This window comes from Panthera uncia, chromosome F1 (genome assembly GCF_023721935.1).
Source record: "Panthera uncia isolate 11264 chromosome F1, Puncia_PCG_1.0, whole genome shotgun sequence".
Taxonomy (NCBI): domain Eukaryota; kingdom Metazoa; phylum Chordata; class Mammalia; order Carnivora; family Felidae; genus Panthera; species Panthera uncia.
In genome coordinates this window covers 47,404,412-47,428,052 of record NC_064813.1, presented here as the reverse complement: position 1 = coordinate 47,428,052, position 23,641 = coordinate 47,404,412, and the positions used below count along the sequence as shown (strand labels likewise).

The 23,641-nt window shown below is 34.9% G+C and overlaps 1 protein-coding gene and 1 long non-coding RNA gene across 2 annotated transcripts in view; one reads left to right on the top strand and one right to left on the bottom strand.

Annotated features, from left to right (window-relative positions):
• The window catches only part of LOC125925511 (uncharacterized), a 42,846-nt gene extending 20,875 nt beyond the window's left edge, over window positions 1-21,971 (bottom strand). The window contains exon 1 of the long non-coding RNA XR_007458852.1: window positions 21,833-21,971. This is a non-coding gene — a long non-coding RNA (uncharacterized LOC125925511). The remainder of the gene's footprint in view (window positions 1-21,832) is intronic.
• Window positions 21,972-22,250: 279 nt separating this feature from the next.
• Window positions 22,251-23,641, top strand: part of RGS18 (regulator of G protein signaling 18) — a 41,330-nt gene continuing 39,939 nt past the window's right edge. The window contains exon 1 of the mRNA XM_049634553.1: window positions 22,251-22,312. The gene's annotated coding sequence lies outside the window, so the exon portion shown is untranslated. The remainder of the gene's footprint in view (window positions 22,313-23,641) is intronic.

Here is a 23,641-nt window from a genome sequence, read left to right as displayed (position 1 = left end):
TGAAGACAGCGGTAGGTGTGTTCTAGGCAGAGAAGAGCAGCTGTAAGAGCACACGCACAAAGAGGAGACAACTTAAAAAGAACTGCGGTGTTTGGTATGAGAGTTGTGTAAGGAAGGTATTTCTGAAGGCAGAAAGTGAGGCAGAAAGAAGGAAAAGTAAGTCATAAAGGACTTGGGACATAAAACTAAAGAATTTCAAGCTTATTCTGAGGCTTTTCCCCTATTATTGTCATTGTTTTCTTTTTTTTTTTTTTTTTTAATTTTTTTTTTCAACGTTTTTTATTTATTTTTGGGACAGAGAGAGACAGAGCATGAACGGGGGAGGGGGCAGAGAGAGAGGGAGACACAGAATCGGAAACAGGCTCCAGGCTCCGAGCCATCAGCCCAGAGCCTGACGCGGGGCTCGAACTCACGGACCGCGAGATCGTGACCTGGCTGAAGTCGGACGCTTAACCGACTGCGCCACCCAGGCGCCCCCATTGTTTTCTTTTAAATGTAAATTTATTTTTGTTCTTTCATAAATGATCCATTACTCAGAATATGTGCCTCCTGGGAGTTATATGGAAAAACAGAATTGCAAGTTCTCACTGTTATCAACATACTTTAAAAGTTTAAAGTTCATGAAAATATTATGCAGGTGCTCAAAATATATGATGGATCACAATGCATATCATAAAATTATTCAGCAATGCAACCTGTGCACGAGAGGAATTGGAGTTAAATGATTGAATATTCATAAGCAAGAAGAGAATACTGAAAACAGATATGATACTTAAATTCTCAGTTTCAAAGGTCAAGACAATTAATTGGCAAAAACTCTCAAATACTTTATTAAATTTCTTTTAAGTGACAGTGGTTTCTGAATTCACTTGTAAGGTACTGTCATACCATGTGATAAATGATAAACTGTAATTCAGACACTGAATTAAACTCTGGAGGTTGTGTCTATGCCCTTAAAAATATTTATGGCGTCACTTTATTCCTCATGAGTGAAATGCCGCCATTTATTTATTTATTTATTTATTTATTTATTTATATGCTGCTAGTTTAGATCTTCACTTATGGATTTAACTTAGGAGTTTCCCAGAGAAAGCATTCCACTATGGGCCGGCAATGTTGTGATGCTTCCTTTTTTTGTGACCTCATCCATTGGCTTCACCCTCACTTCATTTATTTCAATAGAATGCTGACATTTGTCTAATATTATTTCTAGGTTATCCCTACCAGGCTTTTGACCTTTATCCTCCAATCTGAAATGTCCTTTTCATAGGTCATCCCCGTACATTATAGAAAATCTCTCTTCTGCACAATACTCTCTTCCCCATACTTTCTCCATATGAGCAGTGAATATGAAAGCTCCCTACCCATCAACTTACCAACTTACCTTATCATTTGTCTTCTTTATTTTAATGAAAGAGTATTATGTGATTACATAGTTGTATATGTTAAAGAAATAAATTATTCTGACACTTGTTAAAATGACAAGGAAGACTTTTTTCAGGACTGTTGCTATGAATGTCAATACTATTGCAATAGAGAATAAAAATGGGGCTCAATTCCGAATACAAGGACAAGCAAGAATTTGTAACTAATGACCAGAATGAGGGGCATCAGTGGATGGAAAATTACTAAGAGATAACAAGGGTAGGAGGATATTTGCTAACCCAGTTTAACAGAATTCTTGCTGAAGGCAGGCCAGAAGACCAGATATCAAGGGTGGGGGGTGAACAGTTTGATCAGATATCAAGGGTGGGGATGATTCTCACTAAACTGACTTAGCAGGATTCTTGCTGAAACCAGAGTAGGCCAACTAAAGACAAGGCCCAAGGATAAGGCCTAGTTAAAAAGTGTTCAGAGGAGCCTGACTAAAGTTTGAGCAAGGAGACAATCTTTGTTAGTAATCTAGAGTTACTTCTTTTTATAGGAAATATGAGTTACCTCATTGTTTTTTGTCTTTTTTTTTTTAATCTGTCGGCTAATTAAATGGGATTTGTTAGCTAAATTATCAATGCTTTCTCTGGAAACTGCTCTTCAACTGTTGCAAAATAAAATTAGGAACAGTAACTATGTGATATCTTATCTAGGTTTCTGGTGAAAACTTCCCAACCCAACCTTTGCATATTCATCTTTTAGCATTTGTTTCCCACTTTTAAAAATAAATTCTTCTTTGCCAAAATGTGTGTAAAGTTTTTGTGACTCAAAACACTATGCTTACTCCCTCAATGTTCTTGAATTTTAATGTTTCTCCTATTTAAACATTCTTTTCTTTAACTCTCTGTCCAGATTCTCTGACACATACATATATGTCTAAACTACTCAGATGTGTCAAAAAAATAAACTACTCAGATGTATCTGAAATTTCCTGCTGACCTGTTCTCATCTTACATTAATATCATGCACACAGCAATAAGTCTTTGTGAGGGGGAGATTTTGGCCTTCAATACTGTAAGGGATTATGTTGGCAGCCATTTCATTCTTCTCATTTTTTAAAGCTTTTTCCTCATTTCCCTCTCTAAACCTATGAAGAGTATTTTAAGCATAATATATTTTTCTTTCTTCCAGCAGTTTGCTTTTGGAAATGTCTATTGTTGCATAATAATAAGAAAAACAATCTTGACTTCCTTGACCAATAGTGCATTCTTTTTATAAAAATCAGAACAATTGTTCTAAACTTTCTTCATATTTCTATTTATTTCCCCAAAGTTCAACAAATAGTCTATAATTTTATGGCCCCTTGTGATGTACCACTGTGCTTAGTAAATCTTGACCTCTGACATTCTGGTCAACCTGTGTAGCAGAACTTTTGTAAGAATTCGCTAAGTCAATGTTGAATAATGTCAGAAACTGCAATTTGGATGGCCTCCCTCTTCCAGTGTAAATGCTACTGTTAACACACCTTGTATCATTGTGCTAATCATTCCATCTTCTTCTCATACATAACAAAAATCAGCAGAAAAATTTCCCCCAAAAGCTCTAAAAGTCTTTGTTCATAAACAATACCGTTAGATGAAGCATTTTTATCTTTGCGTGTGTTGGTCTTCTCTGACTACTGTATATGTGTTTCTTCATTCCTTGATGCCTGACATTCACCTACTTAAATGTCTCCTTCAGCGACTATGACATGGCCTTCCGTCACAATCAAACATCATGAAAAAGTTGTTTTCCTCTTCCATTCCCATCACTATGTGACTATGTACTGGACCAATCATCCCAAAATGAAAACAAGAGAAATACTAAAATACCAAAATAAAATTTTAATTTCTTATCAAATGTGCAATATGAAAGGAAAAAAAAAAGGTTACTGGAGCCAAAAACTTTACAAAGACAGAAACAGGTAGCTGAACAATGTGCTAAAGTAACTTACACCTTAAGGAATTTTAGTATGAAAGGATCTACCTGCTCACTGAGTAACCTCTGCTAAGTATCTGCTCAGTTACTCTTTGTCAGGGCTGGATATTTTGTTAGAATCCTGACACATTCCAGTGCCAAGCACAAGCCTTCTCACTATCCTTGGTCCTGAAATGCTCCCTTGTCCCTGCTTCAAATATTTCTATTCCATCATTTTGGCACTTATGAGAATCAAATGAAGAATTCTCAGCTGATTGCTCTGTACCATCTGATATAGTACAAGATTCTGTGAAATTGTCCTTGGGACCAATCATCTTCCTCAGCAGTTCCTGTGCTACTTTTCTTCGCCATCTGAACTCAGTACCATGCCAAACATGAGAATTTTCTGAGAAACTTGCAAAAAATGAAAGAAAGAAGGAAGGAAAGAAGAAGGGAGGGAGATAAAAGAAAATTGCTCACAAACTATTATTTTTAGATTCCCTCAAACTATTTACATCCTTCCAGCCATCCAGTACCTCAAGTTTAGATTTCAAAGTGGGAATGAGAGAATTATATTTCAAAAGTTCTCTTTCTCGTTCTCCCTCTTTTTCATGTTGTCTGTCTTGCCCTTGTTTTCATGTTCTCATTTTTATGCTCTCTCTTAAACATACCTCAACACAATACCAAGTTTTATTTTATCCTGTGGACTTCTCTAAAATTTTCCCTGAAAAATGAAATGTTTTTTTTCTGAAATGTTGTCTAATTAAATGTAGCTAATTGCACAAGCTGTCATTTACTTATTTATCAAAAATACATTGAGCATCTACCATCACCCGGAACTGTTTTATACCTAAGGACTAAGTGATAAATGATATAGGCAAGATCCCTGCTCTGATATAACTTACTTTTTAGAGGGTGGAGACAGATTAATATACAATTTCAAAATAGTACAAATAAAGAAAATATCACAAATTATTAAGTACTTTGCATATACTTATGCCAGGGTAAATACATATAAAGTAACCGTTGTCAAACAATTACATTATATTGAGGAGTCAGGGAAGATTTCCTGTAATGGTGACATTAATCTGATATTTTAATCACAAGAAAGAACTAGCCATGTAGAAATGATGGAGAGGAACATTCCAGGCAGAAAAGAAGACCAGAGTGGCTGAATTGTAATGAGTAAGGGGGAAAGTTTATTGAAATTTTGCAGCAGTCAGAGCATATTAGACTGTAAGTTGGGGGAAAGTATTTAGATCTTATTTAGATGCAATGAGAAGTCAGTGGAGGGGATGATATCTTAAAATATTAGTCTAGCTAGTGCCTGTACAAGTGATTCTTAAAGATTTCGGTCTCAGTGTTTGGTTAAATTATTAAAACTTTTGAGTACCTCAAAGAGCTTTTGTTTGCATAGTGCATATCTATTGCTAGTTACAATAGAAGTTAAAACTAAGTAATGTGGTGTTATTTATTAATTAACTTAAAGACAATAAAAAATTACATGTCAACAAAAACAATTTTTTATTGAAAGTAACTAAATTTTTTAAACCATAAAAAGAATGAAAATATTAACATTGCTTTACATTGTTACAAATCATTTCAAAGTCCGTCTTAATGTAAGAGCTATATTTTTATATATGCTTCTGCATTAAATCTATTGAAATGTACTTTTGGGTTTAATTATATGAAAAACAAATCTTACGTCCCATAAATATATAGTTATAAAAGGGAGGAGTAATCCATTATTTTATGTTATTTTATTACTTTATGTTATTTATTTATTTATTTATTTTTGAGAGAGAGAGAGAGAGAGAGAGAGAGAGAGCAGGGAAGGGGAGAGAAAGAGGGAGAGAGAGAATCCCAAGCAGGCTTAGTGCTGTGATCACAGAGCCTGATGCTGGGCTTGATCATGAGATCATGATCTGAGCCAAAATCAAGAGTCGAACACTTAACTGACTGAGCTAACCAGGCATCCCATAAATTAGGGGAGTATTTTAATAGCCCTATCAGATTTCTGTGGATATTCCTCTCTCATACCATACCAAACTTGCAAGTGATAGTTCCTTCAAAGTTAGTTTCAATGTGCATTTTGAAACCATTAGTGAACTTTTCGTACTTAGCTCCTGTAAAATATCTTGATCTATCTCACATTTAAAATGAACACTTTAAAAAAAAAAAAAAAAAAAGATGGGGCGCCTGGGTGGTGCAGTCGGTTAAGCGTCCGACTTCAGCCAGGTCACGATCTCACGGTCCGTGAGTTCGAGCCCCGCGTCAGGCTCTGGGCTGATGGCTCGGAGCCTGGAGCCTATTTCCGATTCTGTGTCTCCCTCTCTCTCTGTCCCTCCCCCGTTCATGCTCTGTCTCTCTCTGTCCCAAAAATAAATAAACGTTGAAAAAATAAAATAAAATAAAAATAAAATGAACACTTTACCATGCATAATTTGATAGAACAAACATTATTCAATAAAAAGATGTAGTTGCATGAGCTATGCATCTCTTCTTCTTGACACATTTAACCAAACATTTTTTTAAGTCATACTTATTAGTATCAGCACTGACTTTACCAGACAAGTGTTTAAGTAGTGGGAAGTTGTTAAACTCATGGTAGTAAGTAGATTCAGTTTTGTAAACTTCTGACTTTTCTCTTGAAAGATAAAATTTTATAATTGGCAATAAACACTATCAGTTCTCCTTGAAGTGAAAATCTTGTTTAGTTCATTTTAGAGAATACCTATGACTAAATAACTTCAGTTTTTCTATCATTCTCTCAAGTAAAAATATTCTATGAGTCAGAAGCTGCTAATTCGTCTCACGTCACCAACAGTTGAGTAAGTTTTACCTCATACAACTATCATACCTTTGAATGTAACAAAAGTGTTTTGTATGTACGTCACACAGATATTTAAAAGTCATGAATTTATAAGCTGAAGTTTAATAAATTTAATATTTTTCCAGTTTATCAAGGATATTTGTAAATTAAACTGGCTTTTTTTTAACTGTAACTCTGTTGGTGACAAACATAACGACCAGCAGTATAGTCTTATGTCATTGCCTCCATTTGTGCTAATACACCAGCTGTTTACCCACCATTGCTTTTGCATCACCTGTACAAATGCTCACACAGTGAAAAAGGCAAATAATATGTTAGTATCATGATAAAAATGGTTTTGACCTCAAAGACACGCTGAGTCTGAAAATCTCATGGTCTCCCTGAAGTCCATGGATCTTACTTCAAGAACAAACTGGCTTAGAGAATAACTGAGGTGGAGGGTGAAAACAGAAGCAGTTGGGAAGCTTTGTGTAGTTCTTGAAGATGGAAATATGAGGTTTTCATTCAATTTGGAGGTAATGAAACCATAAAGAAGTAAACAAATACAGATTATATTTTGTAAATAGGGCCGACAGAACTTGGTGTTGGATGTGTTGTGAAAAATGAAGGTAAGAGAGGAATCAAGGATAACTCCAAGATTTTGCTTTCAGGAAATAGAGAGCCTTCAATGACACTTATTAAGATGAAGAAGATAGGCAGGGACAGATTTAGTGTGAGAAAATGAAAAGCTTAACTATGGGAGTTTTAAAGAAACCCTTTCCATATTCTCAAATCTTGGCTTTTTCTCTCTAGATCTAAAAAGTCTAGTGTCTAATTTAAAACCTGAAACTGGACAAAGTCTTCTTCATTATAGACATTTTCTTCTATCCTTTTCACCTTTCCTATTTGCTTGATATAATGGTAAATAGCTAAATAAATGAATTTTTAAAAACCCTAACTTTAAAACCACCCTCCAAAAACCACTTTAATGAGAAGGTATAACTTTAGAGAACAGTTCTCCAGCTACCCTCATTTCTGACATCAGTAGCGAATTCAGGGATTCCAAAGACAACCCTCACTTCTGACACCAAATGCAACTTTGGGCTCCTTAAAACCACCCTGAGGTTTGATAACCCACTAGAAGGACTCATATAACTCACTGAAAGTTGTTATACCCACAATTATAGTTTATTATAGTGCAAAAATACAGATTAAAATCAAACAAGGGAAGAGACACATGAGACCGTCAAGGGAAGTTCTAAGCATGGAGCTTCCAGTTGTCCTCTCCCGGTGGAGTTATAAACAGTGCTAACTTTTCCAGCACAATGTGTGATAATCAAATTGTCAACAAGGGAAGTTCACCCAAGCCTTGGTGTCCATAGTCTTGGGGCTTGGTCATATAGACATGGTGGACTGTTTATATAGCTGACCTCACTTTCTAGGCTCTCTGGAGTTTGAGCTGATAATAGATGACCCAAAGTCTCCACCATATATCACATTTTTATACTACTTGGCATAATTTAAGATCTTCAGGTAAACAAAAACACTTTTATCTAATAAAACATCCCAAGGGTTTTGAGATTACCTTCCATGATAAAAGGGCAAAGTTCACATCTCTCCCTGAGCAAAGTTAAATCATTTACCACACTGACAATGGGTTGTTTTGTTCTAGGTAGTTTCTTCTAACCCCTTCATCCTTCCTCTTGGCTTAGCCTTAATGGCTAAATGACCAAATAACTAAAATGCTCGCTACCTGTCTAACTCCTCATTCCTCAAAACAACACTTAGTGAGAAAGGAAAACATATTAGGTGATATCTTAAAATATTTTTTAAATGTATATAAACAAGTTCACTGTCATACTTGGCTAACATATTTTGAATATTTGCTATGTGCTACGTACTGAAATTTTAATTCTTATGATCTTATAAAAATAATATTTGCATCCTAATGTTATAGGTAAGGAAACAAGGCCTAGAGAACTTAAGCAATTTGACAAGAGTCATACTCAAGGTGTATTTGTCAGAGCCAAAGTATATATGCCAGTGGGACTCCACAGAGCCTTCTCCTAACTTCTAAGCTATATGTATCAATAAATGAGAGGTATTGTATCTGTCTTACAGGTATTACTATTATAATCATTTACAGTTCCTTCTCTTAGAGTCCTAAATTTATTCTTCTCATTCATTTAGGTAAAATTTATTCTTAGAGATTTTTATTTCATTTAATTCTGGGCACTTGACTTTCTTAGCACTGCCTATCCACATTTTACATATTGTCTCTGACAATGTGCATGGCTATGATAGCTTCCTTCCCACAAAAATACAAGGTTATACACTATTACTCTTCCTTTAAGTACAAAGCCTAAAGTACTCTTAATCTTTATTCTTCTTGCTTAGCATACTCTACATACTGCACATTGTTCTCAGTGTGTAGAGACCCCCTTAATATATCTTTGACTATTTCCTACATCTTCACCAGTTTCTTTTTCTAAGTGAAAAGCACCTTTTAGGTGGTTATTCCCATTTTTCCTTGTCATATTTCCCATCCAAAAATGTCTTTCACTGAAAGACTTTCACTAAAATTATAAAAGTAATCACAGGATTCTTTGAAGTAATTATATCACCTCTTGCCCTCCCCACAGTTTTTTTTTTTTTCCCGTGAGAATCATTTAGTGTCAACCTTCAGAAACAAAATACTATTCAATACTTTTAATAGTCATGTTCTCCATCTCCTTTTTATGGATAAAATTTCCAGGACAAATCTATCCTTTCAGTAGATCTTAATTTCTGAAGACCTTATTTCAAGTGATTTCAAACACTGTCAACTGTTTCTACATTAAATGAAATAAAAAGTGGATAGAACAATCTGGCAGCATAAGTACTAACAACGGATACCCTCTCAAAAGAGCTCCAAAATTATCTGACTAGGCACCTTCCCTATCTCCTGCTCAATTTTATTCTCTTTCTTGTCCTTTCCCTGTTGTATTTTTTTTTCTTCATCATTCCTGTTCTGTTACCCCTACCCACATTACTACATTATATCCAGTGTAAAGTTGTGGAGGTTTTTGCTTTTAATCCTCTCTAGTATCCCTCTACTTAGAGGTTTCTACATGTGTCTGAGAAGAGAAGTTCATAGTGTTATTACCTACAGCTAGATAAGAACTAGTGTGGTGTGGTTAGAATTCCAAATGTGGGTCTCCCAATTCTGATGGATCTGCTTCTGTTGCTGTCACTTTACATTCATCACTTCACCTGGTTCTTCTATATCACTTGTAAAACCATCCATTATTATCCTCAACCCTGGATCTAGTTCTTTGAACTTGTGTAAGATCTAGTTTGACTCCTCTTTTTTTTTTTCCTTTCTCTTCTCTTCTCTTCATTTCTTTCTTTCTTTCTTTCTTTCTTTCTTTCTTTCTTTCTTTCTTTCCTTCTTTCAGAATGCTACTTATACACCCAGGTAAAAATTGTTTAAAACCATCCCATTTACCAAGGTTTAAAGGGGAAAAAAAAGAGGTTAAATTACCATCTCAAGGTCACTAAGCCAGATGATGATAGATAGGCCTAGTTAATAGAGTCCCTTATTTATCAAGCTGCATTACTTCTAAGTTGCAATATAATAAATTTTATACTTTCTAATATCCTATACTAAATTAAATCACTAAAGCATGATTTTTATAAGAATTTAACTGAGGAAGATGGTATTCTTTCCAAAAATGCTTTATTCCAACTCAACTACCATGATCTTTCCTTTATGTAGTTTCTAAAAATTATTTTTGCCTTGAAACTTCTTGATTAGACAAACATAGGTTTTCTCTGGTGACAAATAAAATGATGTTATGTTGGTTCTTCATCACAATCACATCATCATAAAGATGTTGGCACAATTAAGGTTTTTAGTAGAAGTAAACTTACAATGAATATTCATGTGATTTTTGATAAATTGCTGAAACATTTCCTATGAGTAGTAGACTTAATTCATAGGTAAATTCATTCAAAACACGTAATTTTAACTTTCAGCACTTCAACTTACATTGCAGTTAAAATGGGATATTTAAGCTAATCTCTCTTAACATTATAAATAGAATCACTTACATCAACAAGCAGTTTCTATGTTAATTCTGGCACCACCAACTTCCCCTTCATTTAAATGTAATAATATTTAAGAGTTATTTCACTGTAGAACTTTTAACCAGATGATAGCAATAATTTCTTGTGAAAACAAATTTAAAATTAAATATCAAAATTCCATTCTATCAAATTTTGAAGGATTCTAACTAATGAGCAGATCTTCTGATATCTTTCCCTATATGATATATTTGGGAAGTGATTGAGACTTCCTTTTTGTTTCTCTCAGGATGGATGAAGTTACATTGTGGTAACAGGTAATTCCCAAATCACAGTGATTGAAACCTAAAATGAGATCATTTTAGCTTGCACTACATGTCTATCAAGGGGCACAATATGGGACTCAGCTTATCACCATCACCCTAGGTTCCTTACCAATAGAGCCACCCCCGTCACAACTGGTCCTAGTATCTGGAAATATTGCCTGACCACTATTTACTTACCACCTCCAACCACCCCTTCCCTCCTAGTGAATTCTTTTCTTTCCCCTTTTTTTGCAGTTTTGTGTTCCTGTTTATTTTTTCTTCGTCATTCCCAATATCTCTCCTTATCTTTAACTTTATAGTTCCATCATCCCCAATTTTGAATTTTCTAGTTTACTTGTGATCTCTCCTTCCAGAAGTTTCCAGTTACTACTGAGGATAGAAGTACACCATATTTATGTATGAATCTGAGAGGATACAGAGAGTTCTGAATTTGGTTTGACTATCAATTAAATGTTCAGCCTTAGAATGGCATATGCCACTTCTATTCACAATTTATTGCCCCTAGCTAGTTATATGACTGCATGTAGCAACAATAACCTAGGAAATACAATACTACTGTAAAACTGGAATGAAGAGAGACAGAAATATTTAGTGAGCAACATCAATGCCAGACAGTCCACTTTATGCCTATCAACTTGGTTCATTTTTGTTTTCAAGGCAAAAGACATTTCTTTCCTTCCAAAAGGAGATAACCCTAAAATTCCATAAATTCAAGACCCATCCCTCAAGCCCATGATCTCTAAGTGATGAGCAGTAGTCACTACAGCAGGTCCAGTTGTGATCCTCTCTTGATCCACAGATATATCAGAAAACTGTATGCCCACTTCCAAAAAATCCACAGTGATTGAAAACAAAGCAAAACAAAACAGGACTATCAAAGTAAGCACTCCCATTCACAAGTAGTAAAAAAAAGGAAAGGATGTTAATGGTCCAGAGCAATTCTGAAATCCCATGGTCAAAAGCTTCAAGAAGACCCTATACTGTTGTGGCAAGCATATCTCAGTTGAGCCCTGATTCCAATGTCAGGAAATTCTGGTCATTGGCCTCTTAGATCCTTAGCTCTTTCTCCAAAGATATCTTCTCTCTTCTATTATTCTGGCACTTCTGAAGAGGGTATTGAAAACTTTGATGTCATTAGGGACTGATCTGCTTTCTTAGCCTACCTCTCATCTATAGAAAGCTGAGGACTTCAAGTAAGCACAGATATTTTTTAGCCTAGGCTCAGTGGTTACTTTGGCAGGATAACTCTCTCAAGAAGTTAGCTTCAAATCTGTTTGATTCCAGCCAGTCCCATGAGCCATGAGCTATATCCAGAGTTAATTTATCTCTCTTGGTTTAACTATAGGAACCTTGAGCCTCTTCAGGCACAGTGGGAGAGTTGTACCCTTAGACTTGTTCCCTGAACTCTTTTGTCCAATGAAAAGAATATACCTTCTATCACCTTAATCCATCAAGTAGTTTTAACAATGGATGTGACAGCCAAACCATTGATTGCATTCTTGCTGCACGGCTGAGTTTTAATCAACCTTTGTTGTTTGAGGAATTTCTCAATAGTATCTTTTATTGCTTGGGATTGAGAAGCAATTGCTTTTTCCAATCCTATAATTCCTTACATTTTTGGATTCTCTCTATGCTCTCTCGTTTCTGCTTACAAACTGGCCAGTTATTTTTTAATGCATTTCTTCATCTCTTCTTTGTATTTCTCAAATGCAGCCAATGATAGCTAGCACACATTACTAATATTCTATTTTCCAAACACATTCCCTAAAGTGACAAGGTCAGAAGATTATCTGCATTGCACATTTTACAGCTTTATCATCATGTATTTCTCCATTGTATATCATGGATGAATATCTTTCTAATCTCTAATAACAGTTTCCTCACTACTAGGCAAATTTCTTATAGCAATGCAAAATATGTTATTTTGTTATTATAGCACTTGTCTTTCAGTGCCAAATTTGCATCAGTTAAGATAGGCTATCTTAGGCTGTGAAAAAAAGAAAGATAAGAAGGAAGGAAGGAAGGAAGGAAGGAAGGAAGGAAGGAAAGAAGGAAGGGAGAAAAAGCCCCTAAGTATCAGTACTTAAGGAAACAAAGTTTTAGCTTTTGTTCTCCTTATATGTGCACTGTTGTTTAGCAAGAGTACTGTATACATACATAATCTTAGTTCAGGAAACTAATCTATAACAGCAATCTTGTAAATATTGCTGCTTATGTGTTAGGGTTTTTTTTTTATTATTGCTTTGTAAAAAATTACCACAAGCTCAATGGCCTAAAATAACACTTAAAACAATGTACATTTATTATCTTATAGTTTTTGTGAGTCAGGGCCTGGGCACAATCTAGCTGGGTATTCTCCCATCATATCAAAAAATGGCAATCAGCATTCTTTATGGAACCATGGTCCTCATCCAAAATCACATGGTTGTTGGCAGAATTCAGTTCCTTGTGGATGTAGGACAGAGGTCTACTTATGGTTGTTGACTGCTACTCAGGGTTTGCTCTCAGGTTCTAAGAGTCACTCATAGTTCTTTACCACTTACCCCACTCACAGACAACATGTCAGCTCACTCTCTTAAGGTAAGCAGGAGAATTTCTCTTTTTAAGGGATTCCCTGATTAAATCAAGCCTGGACAGAATAATTTTTTTAATTCAAAGTCAACTGATTAGGGATGTTAATTATATCTGTAAAATCTCTTCAGATTTTCCATATAATGTAACCCAATCACAAGAGTGATATCTCAGTGGGTCTTCTCCACTTCAAGGGAGAGGGGATTGTACATGGAATGTATACTAGCAGCAGGAGCTTTAAGGCCATCTCATGCCTACCATGTGTTATAGAAAGAACAAGAGAAAATTTGAGGGTTCTGTCCTGCCATTCAATGCCCAGACCATAGTTTCCTTCTGCTCACAACCCATTGGCTAGAACTAGTCTCATATCTCTACTGAAACATAAGAGGCCATAAAATCAATCGTATCATATTTCTGAAAATATTAAGTCTTTGATCAATGATTCCCACATAGCCTGCAGATAGAAAAATGTGTATAAATCACTATCTACTAAATCTTTTAGATACCTATAACACAGACTCAAAACCAGTGATATGAGAAAGCAACATTATACACTTGTTTTTTGTTTTTTTGTTTTGTTTTTTAATCATACATATTAGTCTGAGTGTAGAGCCCAGATCTGGAATATGGAAGAGAAGGAAACAGCCTCTCTGAGGTTAAAGAACTTGCCTTTGGTCATACTAGGTGTTAGTAACAGAGTTAACATTTAACCTAGTTTCTCTATGCTCTGTCCACTGTCCAAGCTATTTTCTATGTACGTGGACTGTGTAGGAACACTGTTCTGTGAATTTCCAGAGTGCTAGAAATTTGAAGTAGAGATTTTTCATGCTTGATAAACAATAATCATCTAGTAATTTTTTTCATTGATTTACTCAAAAACAAGTATTGATCATCCACCACATTTCAGGCATTAGCTTTGAAGTAGAAATAAAACAATATTAAGATACAAACCAGTACTTCAAATTTGTTTCATTAAATTTAAAGATAACTGTGTAGAAGACTCTTCTGAAGTTTCACAGTAAAAAAGTTTCATAGTTTTTAATAGTAAAGATAGAGACAAGGAGCTATCTTACTTCAGCTGTCCCTTTCCTTCTTAGTATGAGAATTCTTTTATTCTACAATGTAGGAACATAACTACATTCTGCCTGTGAGATGTAAGTATAAGCCTTGGAGTCTGGTTTAACAGCCAAATCTAATTCTGACACCCTTCTACCATTCAATGTTCTTGTCATCATTCTTAGAGACTTCAGTACCCATGAAAATGATTTGCACAATATTATGACTTCTCAATTTCTTAGTCTTATCAACCCCAAAGATCTATGTTACTTCCTGATCTCACCCAATCATCCACATCCCCATCTTGATTCATAGTAAGAGTTTATTTCTTAAGCTTCTTTTCATTTATTATTAAAATGTCACATTACTTCCTCCCTGTACCTTACTCTCAGCTGATGACCTGACACACTCATTGAGCCTTTGCACTTACTGTTCCGTCTTCATGAGTGCTTTTCTGTGCATGACTGGTTTGTTCCTGGGACCTTCCCACAGAGTCAGTTAAGAACAGGAGTCTGAACAGGCTGGAGTTACAGTTGAGTGAAGCATGACCAAAAGCCAAAAGTGAGAATTGGCATTATATACAGAAACAAACAAACAAACAAGAAACCCTCAAGTTAAAAAACAATGCAATAGCTTTCTTACAAAGTAAACAATAGTTGAATAAGCAATGCTGGAACTGAAAAGATAAGACATAATAACACCTTTGTCAGAAAGATATTGAGAAAGAAAGGCCTGGAAAATGTAGTTGACCAAGGTCCTTACTCTCCAGCAACAGAGATGAGTTGTGTGAATTCCTCCTCAACTATATAATGGACTGAAATACAAATGTTAAAATATATATAACTATATTTATTGATTTAGAAAAATGTCCCTGATATATTTTTAATGAAAAAGGTTTAAAAAAAAAAAGAATGTTGGGGCGCCTGGGTGGCACAGTGGGTTAAGCGTCCGACTTCAGCCAGGTCACGATCTCGCGGTCCGTGAGTTCGAGCCCCGCGTCAGGCTCTAGGCTGATGGCTCGGAGCCTGGAGCCTGTTTCCAATTCTGTGTCTCCCTCTCTCTCTGCCCCTCCCCCGTTCATGCTCTGTCTCTCTCTGTCCCAAAAATAAATAAAAAACGTTGAAAAAAAAAATTAAAAAAAAAAAATGAAATCTTGCCATTTACAACAATGTGGGTGGAGCTGGAGGGTAATTAAGCTAAGTGAATTAAGTCAGTCAGAGGGAAACAGATATATGATTTCACTCACATGTGGAATTTGAGAAACACAACAGATGAACAAAGGGGAAGGGAAGGAAAAATAAGATGAAAACAGAGAGGGAGGCAAACCAGAAGAGACTCTTAAATATAGAAAACAAACTGAGAGTTGCTGGAGGAAAGGTGGGTAGGGAGATGGGCTAAATGGGTGATGGGCATTAAGGAAGGCACTTGTTAAGATGAACACAGGATGTCAGATCTAAGAGATGAATCACTGGGTTCTACTTTTGAAGCCAAGACTACACTGTATGTTAGCTAACTTGAATCTATTTTATTTTATTTTATTTTAGTGTATTTATTTATTTTTCAGAGCCAGCATGAGCAGAAGAGGGGCAGAGTGAGAGGGAGAGAAAATCCCAAGCAAGCCCTGCACTGTGAGCTCAGAGCCCAATGTGGGGCTCAAACTCAAGAAACCATGAGATCATGACCTGAGCTGAAACCAGAGTCAGACACTTAACTGACAGAGCCACCCAGGTGCCCCACTAACTTGAATTTTAATTAAAAATAATAATAGTAATAAATTTTAAAAAACATTTTTAAAACTACTAAGAAAATAAACAATTATAGAGAAATCAGACTGGCAGTATGTAGTTCAGAGTGCAGGGGAATGGGCAAGGCCAGTCAAGTACAGTGAAAATAGCACTCTAAACTCTCAGGTTGAAGTCTGGCTTCAGCAGTAACTAACTGAACAACCTAAGAAAGCCACTTAATATCTCAGAGCTTCTGTTTCCTCATCATAAAAATGCCTACTTCTCAAGGTTGGTATGAAAACCAAATGAAATGATGTACAGTAAATATTTCACCAACACCCCCCCCACACACACACACAAAAGAAATCTGTATAATATACTCTCCTTTTTAAAAAACAATGGAAGGCCATAACCCAATATTAAAACTTAATAACTTGGAGTAAAATTATGGGTTTTTCATGTCTTTCATATTTTGTTTTATACTGAATATACCAATTATGTAATAAGAAATAATGGAGAATGACTAGTTTGGAATAAATCATCCAAATGGTCCATATGCATCCTGGCATATGAAAAATATACATTGGGACAGCAGATGAGAAGGACAAGACAAGATCAAGAGTCATAATCTTCATTGTATGCATTAGGTATACTCTGATAGAAAATAATATCCATGTGGCCAGCCTGAAATGTAAGAAATAACATGTACAGAACCCTAGAAAGATTCACTAGTATAATGACAACAACAAAAAAGGCATTTTCCTAAATGCCAATATTTCCTAAATGCCAGTTATTTTTATAAGTTCTAAAGCTCAAAATAAGTTTGATAGATCATAGTGTTTGTTTTAGTTCTTTATATTACCAATTCTTAGAGTTTACTTATTAGGACTTATGTTTCAATGATACCTTCAAAATCTATAAAAATTATATTAGAATTATGTTTTTATTAATTTAATTTTTATTTATGGGTGGAATTAGTATATCTACCTTTTTTTTTTCAATAAGACTGTTTATAGGATGCCTGGAATATAGGCTATTACTAGGAAAGAATGTGGTGACAAGTCAAGGAACTAAAATTTTTAAAAAAAGGGTTTGGTTCCTTTGACAATATGACCTTTGCAGCAGCCCAGTGCTCAGTGGGCATCTGCACTTGATTTAATGCTCTGATGTTGCCATCTTGAAATTCTTAATAATTTTTTAGTAAGAAGCACTTAATTTTATTTTTCCCTGAGCTACACAAATTATATAGCTGATTCTGCTTATAGTATAACTTGTGATTTGCATTGCTCTAAGATGAGATGGGAAAACTCACACCATCAAACATAAAAGATTAATTCATTGGATGTCAAATATACAGATATTAGGAATAGTCAACTGACAATTTGGGCAATGACCAAAGGAAATATTAGTTTGAAAGATATCGGGAAGTTTAGTTTTAAAACTTGATAATTACATAAAGATTATTGTTTAAGATTTGTATAGAGCAGGATATCAAAGCTATGCATGCATTTATGATTAATTTCAAAGGTGTTTTGAAATTGCTTTAACTATTTCCTGGTATAAAAAAAAAACTCTTTTGCAAAGGATTTAAGGTAACAGAATCAGAAAATAAAGTAGAATTTCTAGAATTACATAGATTATTTCAGCATGACTTTGTCTATGTCAGGACTTGTTACCATCAGAAGCTGGCAGTTACAAAGCATAAGAGACTGTTAAAAACTGAGAACAAACTGAGGGTTGATGGGGGGTGGGAGGGAGGGCAGGGTGGGTGATGGGTAGTGAGGAGGGCACCTTTTGGGATGAGCACTGGGTGTTGTATGGAAACCAATTTGACAGTAAATTTCATATATTAAAAAAAAAAAAAAAAAAAAAAAGAAGCTGGCAGTTACAGGCAACCCCTGGACCTTGTGAGTGGTAAGAAGCAATTGAACAACTTTATGTTTATTTATTGCCTATAGGATTTACCCAAGTATTGTCCCTGTTGCGTCAGCATTTTTTACAAAGTCTTTGGAAAAACAGGACATAGGGGACAATGGCAATCTTTAAGAAGAACATTTTTTTTTAATGTGAAAAGGTGAGAAAGAAGAAATTTTGTTTTTCTAATAAAAACAGAGCACAGCTTGGTGAATATGATACCTTCTCACAAACCCATAAAGAACTGAAAGTTTATGCAATTTTAAAATACCTCAGGAAATGTTCATGAATATCTTTTAATTCCAAGTCATTTAACTTGCATTTAAACATGCTAGCCTAGCAAAATCATATTGGTAATTTCATTGGTACAAATGAAATAGATCTGAATGGAGTGGGATTTGGGGAAAAGAAAGAAAATTAAAATTATTGCCTTTAGGAAATAACACTTTTATTACATAAGAAAATTTTAATAACTTTAAGTTTATCTACCAAAAAAATCTTTTTAAAGAGTTTGAATCCAAGCAATTAGTTGAGCTGGAGAGACTATTGTAAAAATTCTCGCTCCTTTAGTTACAAGCTGACCTAGGGTATGTGATACAACCTTTCTCAAGAGCACACTGTTCATCTGATTATAATGCTTTTTTTTTTTCAATGCTATTGGAGACTGAATGTAAAAATATACGCAAAATGGTTGGCCTGTTGATGTACAAAAGATGCAACTTCTTGATCTCCATTTTTATTTAATAAAATTATATATCCATATGCCACATGTATACATATTTGGCAATCAGTTTGTTGTCTATCCACTCTGTGGGCATAAAAGAGAACCCAGGGTCCATCTTTCTCCCTTCTCAACTATCCTCTTAATTCCTCCAGTCTCCCCCAAGATCTGACTTGTTCTTTTCTCAGCCTCTGGCCTATGTCAGTCCCATCAGGTACTGGAAGGGTTTAATGGGCTTTAGCAATCCCAGGTGGGAGGGGAAGGAAAAAGATATATATATTTTTTTCCCAATCCAACTTTAAAATGAAACAACTAGCAGGCAAATATATCTTACCATACCTAAGTTTGTTTGGCCACTTAGCATTAACTTTGGTATGTTCATATGCTAAAAAGAGTTCCGGTTTTTCTTTTCCAACCATCCTAGAGGCTCCCTTCTGCTCTCCTAGATTGATCAGGTGGTGGGTAGGAGGTAGTGTGGTGGTACCCTGCACTGAGAAAGGGATAATCCTGGGAGTCAGAAATTCTGGAAAATAAGTATTTAGAGAAAGGTGCATAGTTAGAGTGTATTTTATATAATCAATTAGTTGGTAAGTGAGATACATCTTTGAACATTTAATGGATAAATGGACTATTCTGAGGGGTTTGGATAGTTTTACTGCAGGAAGATGAACAAAGCAAAGTATGCTCTATAAATACTGATCTCAGTGGAATCAGACACAGACTCCTCACTATTTAAATCTTCATAGGGTCCAAACTTCCTGCAAAAATTACAAATTGTTTACATTAGAATATTGGACTAAAAGCAGTAAGGCTTTTTACAAAAAATGATTAAGAAAGCCTGAATGATTAAAAAAAAATAGCAATGGAAAAGAATAATGATTGTGTGGTAGTTCTCCTCTTTGAATCTAAGGGTGTAAGCACTAAGGAATATAGTAGAAATAAGAAATTTTAATTTGTCCAAAAATGACAGAGAAAAGACAAGCAGTTATATTATTTTAAAAAATTACTTGAACAATTTAAGGTAGAAACACTTCAGTGTGCTTTTGTTTGTCATTGGGACAGCACAGTTCAGATCATAAATTACAGGCCTGGGAAATGCTATAGTTTAGTGAGATTAATTTTTTTAATGTCACACAATGTTTTGACATTGCAATCTGTGCTTGTGTTTGTGTGTCAAAGGCCTTTACATTACTTTGTACTTACTTTATATAGAGAAACTATGTTTGAACTTGTCTAGGTGGTTAATTGCCCTGATATTCCTAAAGGAAGAATCTTTATAAAGGAAGCTCCCTTTCCTTCTCATGAACGCTGTATCAGGGACTGTGCTAAGCTACCTAAGTCCATACATTTGGGAATCTCTGTATTCTATCTAAGCCACATGTACTGTCTCTAAGTTGGCAGATTCAGACAACAACTTCTTCCTCCACATCATGGGAAATTAGGAAATAGATGTCTTTCATGGTTAAAGGCTAGTATTTATATGGTTCTCAACAATTAATCAATGAAAATAAATATCAACTTAGAAGTTTAAAAAGCCATGAGATATATCCAAAAAGTGCAATATCTTCCAAAGTAATAATAGTGTGTACCTCTCCATAGGTACACATAACATACACATTAACACATATTCCAAGGCACATACATACACACACCACATATAAGTGAAATAACATTTTTAAGGAAATCAACAATAGCTATTTTAGATATTAAATATAATATAGTCAAATACACGAGTAGTCTTATAGGACTAAATATATTTTAGGAAACATGTTCAGCTTTATTCTAACTGATTTATGTATGAATTCCTCACATAAATTATATCTATCCTAAGAAATTAGTGTGGTTAATACGCACCTTAAAAATGCTGATGGGAAATACAGAGAAAGTAGTATCTTCCTCTGTCAAAGGACGTGCATTTAAGATTAGAAAGCAATAAATAGAATTTTTATAAAATAGAAAATAGTGTTATTAAAGGGATTGTCAACTGAAGTTCAAAATACTAAATTAAATAACTTGGTAACACTCTTTAAAAATCATTCCTCTGTTTTAAAAAATATTTTTAAAGCAATTACTCATTCATTAATTTTATAAAATTGTTGGTGTAAATCAGTATTAAATCCTGTAACTGATGCTATACTGTCCGGAGTAAGTAATTTATTTTTTTTTTTCTTGCACTCGTTTCTATGCAGTGTCTCCACTGTCTGGGGACAAATAGAAATATGTACACCTAGAATATTATTATGAAACTATCTTATCTTAGACAAATACTGTATGGTATCAGCTATATGTGGAATCTAAAAAGTCCGACTCATAGAAACAGAGTAGAATAGAGGTTACCAAGGACGAGGTATTGGAAGAAATGGGGAAATGTTGGTCAAAGGGTTCAAACTTTCAGTTATATGATAAGTAAATTGTGGGGATCTAATATATAGCATGGAGATTATAGTTAATAATACTGTACTTGTACTTGAAAGTTTCTAGGAAAGAAGGTTTTAAATGTTCTTATTACAAAAACGAAATGGAAGTTTTGTGAGGTGATAAAGGTGTTACTTAATGCTATGGTCATAATCATTTTACAATATATAAGTGTATCAAATCAACTTGTACACCTTACACTTATATAATGCAATATGTTAATTATGTCCCAATAAGACTGGAAAAATAAAATAGCATATGATTATAATAAAAATTGAAAAGATAGATTGCTTGCATTCATCAGTTATTATGCATAACATGTGGCCCTAAAAGCACTCATTCATTAATGTAGGTAGTGCATCTTTGCATTTTATTCAGCATGTGACATCATGATAGAGTGATACAATTTCATAAAATGTAAAAATATGTAAATTTTACTCCATGCTATAAAAAATACTGTGATTTACTTAGTCTTTCAGAAATTCAAAATATGTTCAAATGTAAGTTTGGTTTGAACTAAATTATAATACAGAATCTAATTCTTTTTTCCTTTGCCAAATCTCAGATCTCCATGTGTGCACCAAGACCCATTTTTAAATCACGTTCAATAAAATAGCTAAATTTATGTTATTTTTCAGTTAAGGATGATGTTTGCAATCTAAGACAATTATCCAAAATGCAAATTGAAAATTTTACATGCTATTATATTAAAACCATTCTGAAGGACTTTCTTTATAATAATACAAAATAAATTGCAAGCATTAACATGGTCTGTGAGATGTTCAATGATATCTCCTCTCCCTACTTCTCCATCCTTATCTCAAGTCTCCAGTTAGCACCTGCTTCATTCTTCATATCAGGGGCTACAGAAACAAAAGTCTTAAGAAGTTTGACAACTTACCTAAATGTGTGTCCACAGTTGGTCCCTCTTCCTTAGGTCCACCTCTGAATTCACCTGCGGCTATAGAAAATAGTTCTTGGCATGTCAGTAGCATTTCACTCTAAACACTGCATCTCTCTCCTTTGCTACATGAGGGCTAATTCTAACCCCACGGAAGCTTGCTGACTAGGGGCAGTTACAACTGAAATTCTTGAGAATGACTGCTTCAAGGGTGAACCTTCACCCAATGGTGAGTGTGGACAGGTGGAGGTTGGTGAATAAATGCCCGTCTCTCCATCTTCTTGTGAAACAATTCAGAAGGATGTTCTACATGGTTTCTCAGAGGGTCCCCATTTTGAGCTCCAATTGCCTAAAATGGAAACCCACTTATTAACACACACCTATTTGTGTTTCTTTCTGTTTCTTTTTCAGCTCTTTTTCATTTGTGCTTCTTAGGATCATCTCTCAAGCAAGTACCTATTCCCAAGTTCTTGTTCCCAGGTTTGCTTAATTTAACTTAAAAGGAATGGGAAGCATTATGTTCATCTGAAGAATCAATGACCAACACCAAAACATTTGATTTCTTTTAAGCAAACGAAGGTGGGGAGGAGGGTGTCTTCAGAGGTATAAGTCCTTATGATTAAGCTTTCTGATACTGAATTGCTAGAAGTTCCCTGCATGTATTGTTTTACTTCATGTGTCTATGTCTTTTGTGCTATTTTCTGAATGAAATGCCCTTCCTCAGCTTTTCACTCAGGTAATTTCTTACCTTTAAGAAGCAGTTCAGGTATTCTGAGAAACCCAGAGCCAAATTTCCTCCATAGAAACAGGCATGGATTTCATACTCTACACATTATATTGAGATGATCAGGCTAAGTTCTTTGAAAATAGAGGCCACAACTTATTCACCTTTGAGACTCCAGGATAGCACAGTGCCTGGTATGAACTCAGTACCTATAATACTAAATGAGTTAATACCTCCCCACCCCCTAAAAAAAAAGCACATAGATGTCAGGCAATGCTTTAAGTGCTTTCCTATATTAACTCATTTAATCCTCATGACAACCTCTTGAAGTCTGTACCATTATTATCACCATATAAAAATGAAAAAGCTGAAGCAAAGTGAGGCCAAGTGACCTGTAGGTCACACAGCTTGCAATTTATGAGCCCAGGACAGACTAAGGCTAGAAGCTATGTTGTTCACAGCTCCCTGTCATTGCTTCTCATGAATTAAATATCAAACTATAACACCTAACCAATATAAAACACCATTTCCCAAGGCGCCTGAGTGGCTCAGTCGGTTAAGCATCTGACTTAGGCTCAGGTCATGATCTCATGGTCCGTGAGTTCGAGCCCCATGTTGGGCTCTGTGCTGACAGCTCAGGGCCAGGAGCCTGTTTTGGATTCTATGTCTCCCTCTCTCTGTGGCCCTCCCCCATTCATGCTCTGTCTCTCCCTGTCTCAAAAGATAAATAAACATTAAAAAAAATTTTTTAATTAAAAAAAACACAATTTCCTATCATTTTTAGAGACCTCTATATCTAATCTGAGATAGTCCTTATTCTGTGTCTCTACCTAGTTTTCAAAAGAAGAAGCAAAAATCCTCTCTCAAAACACAATACTATTTACAAAAGCACTAGTAAAAAAACATTTGAAATGCAACATTCCTAAACATCATATGATTTGTAAGTAATCATTGTAGATTTCCTTGTGTACCAGAAATTTATTTAAAAAATTTTAACATTCTATGAAAAATAAGATGCTCTGGGTGTTACTGGTTTTTAGAGGTCACTATTCTTTTGAGAAAAGATTCAATGATTATTTCTGAAA